The sequence below is a fragment of the Eurosta solidaginis genome, chromosome 3 (assembly GCF_040869045.1).
Source record: "Eurosta solidaginis isolate ZX-2024a chromosome 3, ASM4086904v1, whole genome shotgun sequence".
In the NCBI taxonomy this organism is placed as follows: Eukaryota; Metazoa; Arthropoda; class Insecta; order Diptera; family Tephritidae; genus Eurosta; species Eurosta solidaginis.
Genome location: NC_090321.1, coordinates 137,430,785 through 137,446,839, shown reverse-complemented (window position 1 = coordinate 137,446,839; position 16,055 = coordinate 137,430,785). Strand labels below are relative to the sequence as shown.

The window sequence follows — 16,055 nt, the reverse complement described above, 5'->3', positions numbered from 1 at the left end:
CAACAACACAATACCCTTCGTTGCCTGGAAATCGAGCACAAATGGAAAACCTCAACAGCCAGGTTATCCTCTACAACAACCAGGTGCACCACGTGGTTACATGGGTCAAATGATGCCACCAACACAACCTGGACAGGCGCCGATGCCCAGTCAACCACCCAAGCCGGGTTAACCCCCAATACCCGGACACGTCCGGACGTCCTGGTTATAATGTATGCTAATACAACTAATATATTTAAAAATTTGCTGATGAATATTTGGTAATAGTCTAGTTGAGGGTCGACTGCTAATACGCTACCAAAAATATCGAGAGATGTGTCAAAAGACGCGCATTAATCTCTAGAACAATAATCCAATGGCGGAAAAGAAAAATTTTATCTACGTCTGGAGATATTTGCAGTTGAATTTGGCGATTTGGATGTGGTTGTTGTTGTGTTTGTACCCACAAAAAAAAGTGTGCATCACCGTGGCGGTAGCCACGGTTATACCACACACCCGGACTTGGCACGGCGTAGCCCAGGGTTATTTTTTATAAGCGCGGCCGAAGGCCGCCAACTCAGAAAGGTGTTCTGCGCAAAAATACTATGGATCCCACCCTCGGTTTCGGAGGTACCTGCGGGTCTTTTTTCGGTTTTTCGTTAATATCTTTTGAACTAGTTAATATTTTTATTTTCCGCCTTCGGACTATTAATACTGATATCAAGACGCGTCGTTTAACACCTCTCCCGAGGTGTCAACTAGACTATTGCCGATTATTTTTGTGTTATTTTCTTTAGCAACCACCTGCACCTGTTACTGTTAAATATCAACAGCCGCAACAGTATGATCAAGCCCAAGGCCGTTTAGATCCCGATCAGATGCCAAATCCGATAATAAAATAGCGCTGGTGGTGCTTTTATTACTAATGAACAGGGTTTATTACCACCATTGGTGACCACAAAATATGTGGTAGAAGATCAGGGTAACTCCTCGCCACGTTACGTTAGGTATCGCTATTCGAAATTAATGTTTTGTTTGGCAATTACATTGATCTTTCTTCTTTGCAGGTCCTCTTTGTATTGCATACCTGCAACAGCTGATTAATTAAAAACAACAGCTTTGTCCATTACACTTACCGTCTAACGAATGGTACGAACGGTTGAGGGTGAAGATGAGCCACCCATTGTAAATTTTGGTGAATTGGGTCCAATTAGATGTAATCGTTGCAAGGCTCATATGCAATTTGTAGATGCTGGTCGTCGTTACCAATGTCTTATGTGTAAAGTAACAACATATGGTAAAAAAGATCTTTCACTTTTACTTGTTTTCATTGATCCATATTTTTTTTCCCAACAGTGCCAACTGTACATTTGCAACATTTGGGCCACACCGGACGGCGTGTCGATAAATATGAACTTCCTGAACTTGTATTGGGTACATATGAGTTTTTGTGTAAAAAATGTGTGGGTACCGATAGTTCTCAAGGTAAACCTCAACTCATATCCAATATCAATGCCTCGCAATCAATTGTGGACGCTGTACACACTACATTGGGTCCACGCAGTATGGACAAGCATATTGTTGATTCCAGTGGTAAGGCCACAATTTCAAATGATGGTGCAACCATTATGAAACTATTGGATATTGTGCATCCACCCGTAAAACTCTAATCGACATCGCCAAATCTCAAGATGCTGAGGTAAGTTTTTTGTTATATTAGAATGTGTAGAATAAAAATGTTTCTCTTATCAGGTCGGCGATGGCACCACTTCAGTAGTACTTTAAGCAGGTGAAATCTTAAAACAATTTAAACCATATGTTGAGGAAGGCGTGCATGCACGTATCATCATTAAAGCTACACGTAAAGCATTATAATTATGCATGACCAAAATATGACATGGCTGTACATGTCGAAGCGCCAATCAAAGGAACAACAACGTGCTTTATTGGAAAACACGCTGCCACAGCAATGTCCTCCAAACTTATTCATCAACAAAAAGATTTATTTTCTAAAGTTTTGTGGACGCTGTACTTTCCTTTGATGGATCCAACGTCATACAAAAGATGTAAAATCGCATTATTAAATATAGTTTTGGAATTCAAGGCTGAGCGTGATAATTCTGAAAAGTATGTGTTGATAATGTTCAAGAGTATCAGAAAATTGTTGATGCTGAATGACGTATTCTGTACAATGAACTAGCTAAGTAAGGCGTCAATGTTGTGTTATCTAAACTACCAATTGGTGATGTTGGTACACACTATTTTCCAGATTGTGATATGTTCTGTGCTGTTCGTGTACCAGAAGAAGATTTTAAACGTACAATGAAAGCTTGTGGTGGTGCTGTTAAGACTACAGCTAATGATATTAATTCAAGTGTTTTGGGTCAATGTGATTACTTTGAAGAACGTCAAGTTGGTGGTGAACGTTTTAACGTTTTCCAAGGTTTGGTGGGTTTGACATTGATTTTATTTTCATAGTTTCTAATTATTTAAAGGTTGCGTTAATGCTAGAACATGTACATTGATTTTACGTGGCGGTGCCGAACAATTTTTGGAAGAAACTGAGCTTCGTTACATGATGCTATAATGATTGTTCGGCGTATAATTAAACATGATTCTGTTGTTGCTGGTAAGTCAAAATACAAATTGAAAAAAGTCTAATCTTAGGGCCTCATTCTTTATTACGAAACGAACTTTCGTTGCGGATCAGAGACGAATAGCTAGTGTATTTGCACTATGTTAAACGATGGCAACTTATCACTTGACAATTACTTTTGCCTTCTTGTTAGAAACGTAAAGACCGAACAAAAATGATAGAGAATACCATTGCTAGACGAAATCGTTTGGAGGCGAATCGTTCGTCTGAGCTATCGTTCGCAATACAGAATGAAGCCTTTAAATTGTTAAGTAATATAATGAAAAGATTTTGTCCAACTCCCGAAGAAAAAAGCTATAAAATTTGTGTCAGTGAATTGATAATTATTGCTTTTGGTTGTTAATTTTGAGGCATCGCCTTCGAGTGCCTTCTGATCGTATGTGCCGGTTCTTTTGCATTCTTTTACATGCATAAAGTGCCGTTGAAGCCTTCCTCACCCTCTCCTCCGCGTTGAGCTTCCATGACAGCTTACTGTTTAGGATGATTCCTAGATAATTTGTGCACGGTTTCTCCCGTAGGGTCGCCCTCCTAACTTAGGGACTTTGTACCTCTTTGTAAACAAGATCATATGCAACGTTATCTGCGTAAACCGTAAGTTTCGCTGGTCCCTCGTAGAATCCCCTGACCAGTTAGTTGCTTAATGACCAGCGTCCACAGCAGAGGTGATAGCACCCCTCCCTGCGGAGTGCCCCTTTCCCCTAATTTCGTGGCCGCGTACAATCCCCATTGCGATGTAAACTTACTGCAGTTTAACATGCAGTCGATCCATCTGGGTAAGGCTGGATGTACTTTAACGTAATTAAGACCATCCATAATCGCCCATTTAGAAACACTGTTGAAAGCACCCATCGAATCACTCATCTTCTCGGGAAAAGCCGGCGTGCACCTCCGAGAAAGTCGGAGTTTTAGCATTATCTCCCTTTGGCTTATCTCCTACTTCCGTAGTTGGAACTTTCCTCTGTCTCGCAGCCTTCGAGGTAGTTGCTACCTCGCTATTGGGCCCATCTGTCTTACAGCTTTGGGTCTACTTGTCTTGTCTGTGCGACTGCCCTGCCTCGCGGCTCTGGGACTGGGTCCTTTCTGCCTCTTGAAAGCAGCCTTGTCGCCTTCCGCCGAACGTTGCCTCTTCATTCTACGATTCTACGCTTCTTCCTCGTACCGGTTGCAGAACCGAGGGTTTCTAGCAGCAAACCTTTTGAACTGCCTTCGACCTACTTCTACCGCCTCATGGGCCCATTCCAAGCGCTCGCTCTCCACTTCTGTTGGGTCGACCACTGCTCCCAGGCCTTGGAAAATTCTTAGTGCTGCACGGTACTGCGAGGGAGCTCTTTTACTTTCCCTGCTCCGTACCCTTCTCCACTCTTCTACTCATTTGTGTGCTTTTCCAACACGGAGTTCATTGAGTCAGCACTACTCTCGCTCGCCGAGTCCGACGCATCGCTTAAGGCGTATTCGTCGTCCTTGGCTTGCGACTCAGTCCTCTTATCATCCTCCTTATTACAATTTGGTAAAGAGTCGTTCATCTTGGTCGTACGACCACCAGCCCGACAAGGCGGGCTCAGCGGTCCAGTATTATATACGGGGAAGGAACCGTCAGCCACAGCAGCGCCCCTTACTGTGGTAAGGCCATCAATACTTCCCTAGGTGGTCCGGTATCGGGAAGGCTCCTTTCGAATACAGCCGAATTTATCCCCTGGCTGCAAATTGTCCAATAGGCACGGTCCGCATAACACCCTGGATTAGGGGGTTGGCAGTTCTTGGCCACCGACATCCCGCCGCCCTCCTATGAGGCAAAACGGCGTAGATGCCAGTCCTAAACAGCTCCGCCTCATAGTCGGGCGCTATGGAGATCGGCTAAGCTCTCACACCAACGACGAGGTGCCTACCCTAGTGAGGGAGAGATTGGGGAGATAGCTGTTAACTTTATTACAAAGCTCATCGATGTAAGAAACAATTGCATAGATGTAGAAGCAATAGTGGCTCCTTCTGGTGGTAAAGGTAGCTATTGATATGTAGAAGTTAAACAGAAATTTGATGAATATGAGTTTTTTTAAGTTATTGCAAAAAAAGCGTTGAGGATTTTTAATATCTTATGAGGTACCTTTGTACATGTTTCTAAGAATGAAGAATGAGACCTATTCAAACTTCGCTATACTTTAGCATACAATACTTTACCCGATTTTAACACAACTATCATTTTTTGATTTTATAGAATTTTATAAAATGTTTCTTCCTCTACAGTTCCATTTCCGTATTGGATGGTAAATAAGGCTTTCGCATTTTCTCCATCAATAACTTGACAAGGTGGAAGAAATCTATGCGCGTAAATCGGAACATATTATCTTGGTCGAGCGTTTCTTCAATAGCTCTCTAGTGGTGATGGTGACAGCAGAGAAACACAACTGTTTACAAATGTTACACTTCAAAAAGAATCAAAATATCTGCGTCTACGGCTCAAATACCCACAGTATATGAATGAATCGAACACACCCAATTGTCGGCCTAACGGATAGTATACATATCCATCAACGAACTGGGTCTGAATACTGAAACAGTACACATATTCAAAATCGATGAGAAGGATGTGATGATGGTATAGGGTGAGTTGTTGAATAACATACGAAAACCACTTTAACCCATCTATATATTTGCATTACAGCTAAAGCTTTACAAACAGCATAAATTGCAGGCGCCAAGTAATTGGAAAAGGCAGGTGAAGCATTCATCACACTGTACGGATTGTGAAAAGTTAGAAACTGCTGTTGTAACTGCTGCCACCGACACAACGGTCATCTCTACTTCGCCGAGTAGCGGCTCATCCGACTATCTGTCGAAGACAGTATAATCATATCTTTTGCCAGCACAGGTTAGCGATGTGCTTACACAGGAAAATATTTCAATTGGAAAATAAAAACCAATTAAGAGAGTTGAAGAATCTAAATTATCCTTGCTTCTCAGATTGTACATGTGTCCACTGACACTTTATTGAACAAAAAGTCAAATTACAACATATACAGAAAATATGTATGCAAATACTTTCAGCTTAGCTTTAAATGTATTAGTTTGGACTGTCCGAAGCAATATCGGACGAGAACCGCACTCGTCAGAAGCCAGTGGCTGAATGAATAAAATGAACAACTGAAAACATTTGCGAAGCGATGACAAGAGATTGTTAGGGTTGCGATATACATAAAAACATACGATATGTACAGAGTAGTATTACAATGGTATTCGCACAGAGTTGCATGTAAACAGTGTTGTGTTTTTATAACATAAAACAATAAGGTTATTTGATTGACCGATTGACTCGTTACAGTCTCCGCTAGTATACTGATATCGACCCGATGAGGTATCCTACTTGGTAGCCTTTCGTGGACGTCCTCGACGACGTATCATGTTCACTGGATTCTCAGGAATAGCGCTGGAACTTTGGAATGGTGTCAATGACGACGCATGATAAGTGCCTAAAGGATATTGTGGATTATCCTCATGAGCTACAACATATGCGGAGGAATCCTGTTTGCCAATGATGGTATAAGGACCATCTCGTCGTGATACGAATTTTGAAGTTACGTCCTTAGCGGCATTGCTTAACACATGAGTGGTCACTAGAACCTTTGATCCAATTCCTAATCCTTCTTGTTCACGCCTTTGAGGATTGGTTAAATCTTTATTGTGATCTTGTTATTTCTGTTCGCATTCACGAGCGTTTTGAAATGCCTTAGTCAGAGTATCGAGATATGGAGTAATCTCAGGGATAAAGTTTTCAGAGTGTATGATGGATCGTAGATCATGCTGGACATCGTCAATCGTCCTCAGTTCACGCCCGAATGTAAGATAGGCCGAAGTATAACCAGTACTTTGACATCGAGTTGTATTCATAGCAAAGCGAATGGCAGGTAATCTTTCTGCCCAAGTGCGATGTTGGTTACCTACCAAAATTGCTAACTGCGTCTTAAGGCCCGATTCGTTCGCTCTACGGGGTTGGCTTGGGGATGGTACAAGGGAGTACACTTGGCTTATTTCGAGACAGAACGTTAGCTTCTGCATAACTGCTGATACAAATTGTACCCCATTGTCGCTGATGATTCGCCTTGGAACGCCATACCGTAGGAACACTTCGTCTATCAACGTTCTCGCACAAATTTCAGCAGAGGCTTATTTTAGCGCAAATAGTTCCACCCAACGACTCGCTACATCCTCCACTATATATCTCCACTGCATACCATTAGTATCTGCTGGCAAAGGCCCAAATAAATCGATAGCTATGGTTTCAAAGCGTTGTTTACTGGACGTAGTTTGATACAAGCCCATTGGTTTCAGGTTGGATACTTTGTACCGTTGACAATCGATACAACTTTTCACGTGGCTTTCAATATCTTTACGAATTTCAGGCCAGTAATAGCGGGACATTATCTTATGCGCCGTTCTATCAATCCCATAGTGACCTGCTATATCTTTATGATGGTAGTGGTCCAATATCGCCGAACGCTGAGATGTAGGGATGACTAATTGTGCGTCCTCGCTATTTTCGTCATTGTAACAATACAATACACCATCGTTCATGGTGTAACCTCTTTTGGACCAATGCACCGCATCGTCAGTTTTATTTTCGAAGCAGTCAATAATTGCCTTCAGATCTGGGTCGCTTATCTGCCCTTCTCTTATCTGCTTTGCTCCTAACCGTGGGAGATCAATTTCGAATGAGCATATGTCGCAGAGTTCTTCAGCAACGTGTTCGGCCTCACATGGCGGCCGCGATAACATATCTGCTACGACATTAGTTCTTCCAGGCTTGTAATCAATTTGTATATTATAAGACTGTATCAATAATGCCCAACGAGAAAGCCTTCCTGTAGGAGATTTTAATTGCATCAGCCACTTCAATGGCCGGTGGTCAGTAATGAGCTTCACCTCGGGGCCTTCAATATATCCTCGGAATTTCTGCACAGCCCACACGATAGCCAAGGCTTCCCGTTCAATTGTGGAATAGTTTTGCTCGGCTTTTGTTAGCAATCTACTTGCATACTCTATGGGATGCTCATCTGGCCCCTCCCCCTGGATCAGGACTGCTCCTAGTGCATATCCACTAGCATCGGTTTTGAGGATGAATGGCAAATTTTCATCTGCTTGTTTTAAAATTGGTGTCGTCGTCAATAGCTGCTTCAGTCCATCAAACGCTTCCTGCTGTTGATCCGACCATTCCCATTTAACATTTTTCTTCGTCAGTTGTGAAAGCGGCTTTGCAACATTTGCGAAGGCGGGTACAAAACGTCTGTACCACGAGCACACTTGTAGAAACGATAATAACTCCTTCACGTTTCTCGGAGGCTTGCGGAGTGATATGGTTGAAACTTTGTCTGGATCAACTTTGATACCATCAGGTGTTAATATGTGACCCAAATACTTCACAGCTTGACAGGCAAAACGGCATTTCTCGATTCACCTTAAGACAAAATTGCCTCAGACGATCAAAAAGCTTTCTAAGATCATCTAAGTGCTCCGCAAAACTCTTGGAACATAAAATAATGTCGTCCAAATACGCAACTAACGTTATGTCACATAACGCGATCTTAAGGCGATCTATCAATCGCCGTAAATTTGTACATCCCAAACGGCGTAACGAAAGCAGTTTTGTCTTGGTCCTCGTTTCTCATACCAACTTGCCAGTATCCCGCTTGTAAATCTAACGTTTATATGTATTTCACAGTCAGCTCTTGGCCGTCTGGAAAATTTACATCCAAAGAATTTATTGGAAAAAAGTTGTCATCACAAAATTTGGTGAACTCATCACTCGTGGCTCTTGCGTTAATTGGAGGTGCGAACAAACGAGAAGAGCTCCCAGGCGTGGTTTCGCCGACAGGTATTGAGTTTCTAAAGATGTTTTGAACGACGGTTGGTGAATAGTCGTTTGAGCGCGCTCGTTTATTCTCTACTGCTGGACCGTAGTTACTCTCTCTCTCTCTGGTGAGTCAGGAGCAGTCTGGCTTGCGGCATACTTTTCGACGTAGCATATGAAGTTCGAAAGTTCGTTTGTGGTTTTAGTGCAAGGTGACTGTAAATAGCTTGTTACGACATGTGCCCCAGCTATGTCCATAGTATACGGTAGTTTACCTGGTTTAGGTTTCGCAAAGTCGTACTTTATCTTAGGATCACCCTCAAAATACCAAAAGCGCTGTGCCAAATTCAACACTATACCAGCTTGTTCCGAAAAGTCTGCCCCTATGAGAGTATGATGTTTCTTAGCGTTAGGAAGTGATATCATTCATATCTTTCGTTGCCGGTTACCGATAGTTTTGTCACATATGGTGGACAATACCTTTTGCGAAGTAGTTGTCCCATCTGCCAACACATCCTGAAACACACACCCTTTGCTAGTCATTATTCTCTTTAGGTGAGCGCTAGCTACACTGGTTTTCGCTCCAGTATCAAATAATGCTTTACCTTGCATTGCGAACATCTCAAATTGGACGGATGGAATTGCTCTTCCAACAATGGTAGTGGATACGCTGTTTATAGGTAGATACTGTGGGCTCTCCTTGTTGTGTCCACTACATTTTGGACAGTTTGCACGGTAAACGCCTGGTGCACCACAGCCGTAACATGAGAACGAGGCGCCACGCTTGATTTGCGGCACACCTGTGCTTGTACTTGCTGCGTTAGTTTGTTGTTGTGATTGCTGTGCCTGTTGCGACTGCTGCTCCTTCTTTTTCTTGAAGCAAACATCTGCGTTGTGGCCTCGTAGTCTACAAAATGAACATCTTTTCGGTACTTCCGCATGTTCAGACTTTTCCTTCACGGCTGGCATGAGCTGCTTTACTTCATTTAAAAATATTTCTGCATCCCGGCAACGTGCTATAAACTCGTCGAATGTTGTAAACGCTTCACGATGAACGGGCTCTCTGATCTTGACTGATAAGAGGCCGTAAACCATGTTCAATTGTACAATTTCACTTTCGGAGTTAGTCAACTGAGAGAATAGCAGTCGCTTTTTGCAAATAAAGCTGTCAATAGGTTCACGCACTTGTTGTTGTGTTTGTTCGAAGAAGTTTAAAAATATTTTCCAATCAGGAGTTGGTGGCGAAAATGTTGAGCGAATTAACTCCATCGCAGCATCAAACGTAGGCACGGACTCTTTCACGCCAATCCACCACGTTGCAGCGTAGTTCTCGAGTAGTAGTGGCATACCGCGCAAAGCATCGTTGTCGGAAATTTTTTCGATGTCTTTATACACCGTTATAGCGGTTATAAATTCTTCAACCGCTGCAGGGTCCCGTTGTCCGCGAAAACGTGAAGTGCATTGCGTAAAAGATCCGCTACTTTTACCGTTTGATATTGCAGCTAAAATTTGTGTAAACTGTTCTGGTGAAAACCTAGCCATGCTTGCTTTTTGCAGTGAGTTACAATTGGAGTGATTCGTAGCCACTAAGTTGGGCGCCAATGAAGAATCTATATTATCCTTGCTTCTCAGATTGTACATGTGTCCACTGACACTTTATTGAACACAAAGTCAAATTACAACATATACAGAAAATATGTATGCAAATACTTTCAGCTTAGCTTTAAATGTATTAGTTTGGACTGTCCGAAGCAATATCGGACGAGAACCGCACTCGTCAGAAGCCAGTGGCTGAATGAGTAACATGAAAAATTGAAAATATTTGCGAAGCGATGACAAGAGATTGTCAGGGTTGCGATATACATAAAAACATACGATATGTACAGAGTAGTATTACAATGGTATTCGCACAGAGTTGCATGTAAACAGTGTTGTGTTTTTATAACATAAAACAATAAGGTTATTTAATTGACCGATTGACTCGTTACAGAGTTTATTTATTATTAAAGTACTTACTTTTCTTTATATCAACTGTATTAATTTAAGTTGCAATTTCATGTGCATATATAATAAGGTATGTCGTGATACGATTGCTGTCGGAATTAGATTTGAAACCAATCAATGCTCCTGCTAAGGGTTGCAGAATTATTGATTGAATGACTAGATTTAGAACAATAATAAGTCTGACTCAATTACTAGTCGTACACTTTTAAGTTCATCAATTACGACAGCAATCGGATTCCACAACACCTTTGAAAATTCTTGACCTGAAAAAAGAGTTAACGGCGGCCACCGTGATGGTAGCGTGCTCCGCCTACCACACCGTATGCCCTGGATTCGCACCCCGGAAAAAGCAACATCAAAATTTTAGAAATAAAACTTTTAAATTAGAAGAAAATTTTTCTAAGCGGGGTCCCCCCTCGGAAGTGTTTGGCAAGCGCTCCGGGTGTACTTCTGCCATGAAAAGCTCTCAGTGAAAACTCACCTGCCTTGCAGATGCCGTTCGGAGTCGGCATAAAACATGTAGGTCCCGTCCGGCCAATTTGTAGGGAAAATCAAGAGGAGCACGACACAAATTGGAAGAGAAGCTCGGCCTTAGATCTCTTCGGAGGTTATCGCGCCTTACATTTATTTTTTATTTATTTACTTACTACTTTTTTATATGAACTGTATTAATTTAAGTTGCAATTTCATGTACATATATAATAAGGGATGTCGTGATAAGATTGCTGTCGGAATTAGATTTGAAACCAATCAATACTCCTGCTATGGGTTGCAGAATTATTGCTTGAATGATTAGATTTAGAACAATAATAAGTCTGACTCAATTACTAGTCGTACATTTTTAAATTCATATTTTACTTCACCTTATTACTTTCAAATTCAGTTACGACAGCAATCGGATTCCACGACACATTTGAAAATTCTTGATCTGAAAAAAAGAGTAAATCTAATCTGAATTTCTAATTAGCTTTAAGTTGTAGATTTAAATTGATTCAAATAATTTGAGTTTTTTCTAAAGCTTAAAATTATTTTCTGTTCGTTTGGAAAAGATTTCAATTGGAAAACGAAAACCAATTAAGCGAGTTTATTTATTATTAAAATACTTACTTTTCTTTATATGAGCTGTATTAATTTAAGTTGCAATTTCATGTACATATATAATAAAGTATGTCGTGGTACGATTGCTGTTGGAATTAGATTTGAAACCAATCAATACTTCTGCTAAGGGTTGCAGAATTATTGCTGATTAGATTTAGAACAATAATAAGTCTGACTCAATTACTAGTCGTACATTTTTAAGTTCACCAATTACGACAGCAATCTGATACCACGACACCTTTGAATATTCTTGATCTGAAAAAAAGTAAACCTAATCTGAATTTCTACTAAGCTTTAAGTTGTAGATTATTCAAATAATTGGAGTTTTTTCTAAAGCTTAAAATTATTTTCTGCTTAGAAAAGATTTCAATTGGAAAACAAAAACCAATTAAGCGAGTTTATTTATTATTAAAGTACTTACTTCTTTTTTATATGAATTGTATTAATATAAGTTCCAATTTAATGTACATATATAATAATATTGAAAATAATAAATATTGAAAATTCAATTTTTTTGGTTCATATTTAAATCATATGGGTGCTCCAGGTAAAGTAAATCTGCAGATAAAATTCATGTTATATGGCGGTTATATAAATGGTAAAACCGCAGTAAAATTGATTGTCAAATGACTCGAAAATGCAGAGTGAAATGGCGGAGAATATGACCGCCATTTGACGAGCATTGTGACGTGTGTGAGCAGCACAGTACTATGCTCAGATCCTATAGGTGGGAGCAGAATGCATGATCACATTAATAGGAACGAAACGGAAAATTTAATCACAAAACCTAATCACGCCATGCATTTTATGCATTCCACAAAGAAAATTGATCGCCAAAACAAGCGATTTTACGGCCCTAATTTGCCAAAACATAATTTTTTTACCTAGTGTCATTTTAATTTGTGTAAATATTTGAAAATCATGCTAACAAAGCGGAAAATATCTGCATTTCTACTGAAGGCAAGTATCTTACTATGATGTGAAAATGGATGAACATTGAATGAATGGAGTTGACACTATCATTTATTTGTTGTAGCGTCTGAAACGCATCAAGCAACAATGCAGTGGATGCGTTTTTGAGTACTTTATGGAGAAGGCACATTGTTACTTATGGAATTTAATGTTGAATCTACAATCGGCCGTTTGAATTATGAACAAATACAAATCAAGTTTCCCGAAGAATTGGATCTATGTGGATTGGTGAAATTCGGAGATTGCACAAATGTTAAAAGACGTGGACATTACAGAAAATCCAATATTATTGCACTGCGAGCTGGGTACACTTGTGGGACTACTTGCATCAGTTTTTATGCACAGTAAATTGGAGGAGCTGCCTTATGAAGTAATGGAAGCAGAACAGCTTTATCGACATTTCTGCTTCACAAGAATGAAATGTAGTCTGGATTTTTATACACAGCAAAGAGTGGAGGTAATAGATATACTTACATACCTTTGCCATTTGTATGTACTCATTAACTTTTATTTATAGGATTTACGACGAACAATTGATATTTTGCTGAAAATTATAAATGTGGGTGTGGTCCTTAACCGATTTCGTTAATTTTTCTTCAAAGCATTCCTTATAGTAAAGGCAACCTCTCTGCCGAATTTTGTTGCGATAGGTTCAACGATTTTTGATTTATGATTAATAATATTTGTAAAATTGGGTATCCAAAAAGCTAAAATTTTTTTACATCTTCCACATCGTGATAGATCGCATCTGTCACAATGGAAAGCTTAACTTCCGGCCTCTGAAAGGTATAAAAGGGCCCATGCGCCTACAGTTAGCCTCTTTTTTGGACATATATACATCCTGTGTGCAAGCGATTCACCGAAGTGGTGAAATAGTTAGTGCCATATCACCAGTGGAAAAATTCCCGAGTTCTATTTTTGGAAGGTAGGTTTCTAAATTTATTAAAAATTGAAATGTTTTTTTTTTATCAGCATTTGTTTTATTTAGACCTGTGTCAAAACCGCATTGCATAGTACCAAGTGATTGGCATTCTTCACCAGCGTCCGTTACAAGCCCACACCTAATAGCTTAGAGAGTGTCCAGTGCCAAGAAAACCATATACGTGTGAAGCACGATCTCCAGATTGCCACCCACCTCCAGCTTTGGTTACTAGCGTCTGCATCGGTTCAGCTGGAACGTTGGCGCACTAGTGTGGAGGTGGACATTCTTTTAATTTTCTAACCAGTTTTTAATTATTTGAATGTTTATAGGCTTTCCTGATCTTTCCGATTTGAAATGAAAACACTAAAAAACTTTAGTTTTCCTCCATTTTTACCCAACGTTTTGCCAAACTCCTTGGCATCATCAGGGGTTAAATCTTTATTCTGCACCGAAAAATGATAGAACAAAATTAATTTTGACATGTTTTATCACTATAACAAACATTTTTTTGACAAAAACTTACATACAAAGAAATAATTTAATACATATCTATAAAATCACAAAAACATAGTGATTATAAACTAAAAAAGATTTATAGGTTCCATCATCTTTAGGTACACTTGTCGTACTGAGTGTCATAAGCATGCCAAATAGCTAGCAGCAATACATTTTGTGTCCTCTTTTTTGTTCATTGTCCTCTCCCTTTTTTGTAATATGTGTAGACTTTCCAACGTGAATCTCGTTCTTTCCCTCTTTTCTATGTCTATTATTTTCGCGTTCTTTATATCAGCTGTGTGTCCATGTGATAATACGTGTTGAGCAAGAGCTGTGCTGGTCTTGTTCTTCTTAATGTCAGCGTCGTGCTCTGCCAATCGGGTTCCTAGTGCTCTTTTTGTTGTTCCAACTTAGATTTTGTCACAGTTCTTATTGTCTCTCCCCGTGCATTGAATCTCGTATACTACGTTGTTTTGTTGTAGGGGTTCTATGGGGCTTTTTGTTCGTGTAAAGATAGTTGAAAGTGTGCTGTTGGATTTGTAGGCGAGGGATATATTTCGTTTTTGTTTCTTCATGTTATGGTTGAAGTTTTCAGTAAACTTGGGTATGTATGTGACACTGTGGTATTGTTTTGTCTCCGTGGCGATCTCTGTTGATGTTTTATTTCGTTTTCTATTTCCTTCTGATAGCTCTTGTTTTATTAGTGATGTAATTAGGTGACTCGGGTAATTGTTATTGGTGAGTATGGAGTGTATTTTGGTTTTGTTTTTTTCCCAGAACTTTTGGTGGCTTATCGTAAATATTTTGTGTATTAAATTTTTCGCTGTGTTTATTTTATATTTTTTGGGTTGTGATGATATGAAATTTATAATACGTCCGGAGGCGATGGATTTGGAGTACCAGTCAAGTATGAGCTTGGAATTTTTCCTGTGGATAAGAACATCCAAAGAGGGTATAAACGAATTTTCCTCTTTTTCCATGGTAAATTGCAGCTTATTATGGTACTTATTTGGCGTGCTCAGAATAATATCCAGGTCGTTTCATTTGACAATCGCAAAAAAGTCATCCACGTACTTTACTATGAATTTCATCTCTATGTTGTGAAGTTGTTTTAGTTCGGAGATGGTATTTTCCAGTAAATCATCCATTATTATATCTGCTATGGTTGGAGAAAGTGGGTTTCCCATTGACATTCCATAGCTTTGTGTGAAAATTTTGTCATCGTAGATAAAGTAATTGTTGTCGTTCAGACAGAAATTTAAAAGTTTAAGGAACTTGTTTTTGGGATGTTCGATTGCAGTTTGTTAAATTTGGTCATAATGATTTTTATGGCTAAGAACGTTGATATGTTAGTAAATAACGATACCACATCGAATGACACTAGTATCTCGTCTTTACTGATATTTATGTTTTTCAATTTATCTTTTAGTATGTAGGAGTTTTTAATGTTGTATTCGTCCGAAGTTAAGTTAGTTAATATTTGACCAATGTATTTTGATAACCCGTAACATGGGACGCTGACAGATGATGCTATTGGACGTAAAGGAAGGTTTGGTTTATGGGTTTTTGGTAGACCGTAGAGTTTAGGCGCCGTGGCTGCGGTGCAGGTTAGTTGCCTTTTCTCTTTGAAACTTATTATTTTGTTTTTGTAAAGATCGTCGACTAGTTGGTTATTCTGTTTTTGTAGTGTGTGTGTTGGGTCATTTCTCGATGTTTTTACGTGTTTTTGTCTTCAAGTAACATTTCCATTTTGTGTTTGTAGTCAGTTTTGTACATTGCCACTGTCTTATTTCCTTTATCCGAGTTTGTAATAATGATGCTATCTTTGTGTTTCTTTAGATATTTGGTAGTTTTTCTGTATGCTTCTAAGATAAATTTGTCCGTTGGGTTATGCTTAGTGTGTCACTTGTATTGCATTATTCTGTTACTGATTTCTTTCGATTTCTTTCTCTCTCTCATCTTCTATTTGCTGTATGATCTGCTCCATTTCAGCAATAATCTTTAAAGGTTTGAAGCTAGTGTTTGTTGTAGGTAGTGTAAATTTTTTACCGAGAGGGAGTAACCATTTTACTTCCTCGGGAAAGTGTATT

At 39.5% G+C, this 16,055-nt stretch overlaps 1 long non-coding RNA gene across 1 annotated transcript; it reads left to right on the top strand.

The window, feature by feature from the left end:
• Positions 1-1,232, top strand: LOC137246655 (uncharacterized). Its single transcript, XR_010951629.1, has 3 exons — positions 1-212; positions 777-986; positions 1,047-1,232. It is a non-coding gene; the product is annotated as an uncharacterized lncRNA (long non-coding RNA).
• The last annotated feature ends 14,823 nt before the right edge of the window (positions 1,233-16,055 follow it).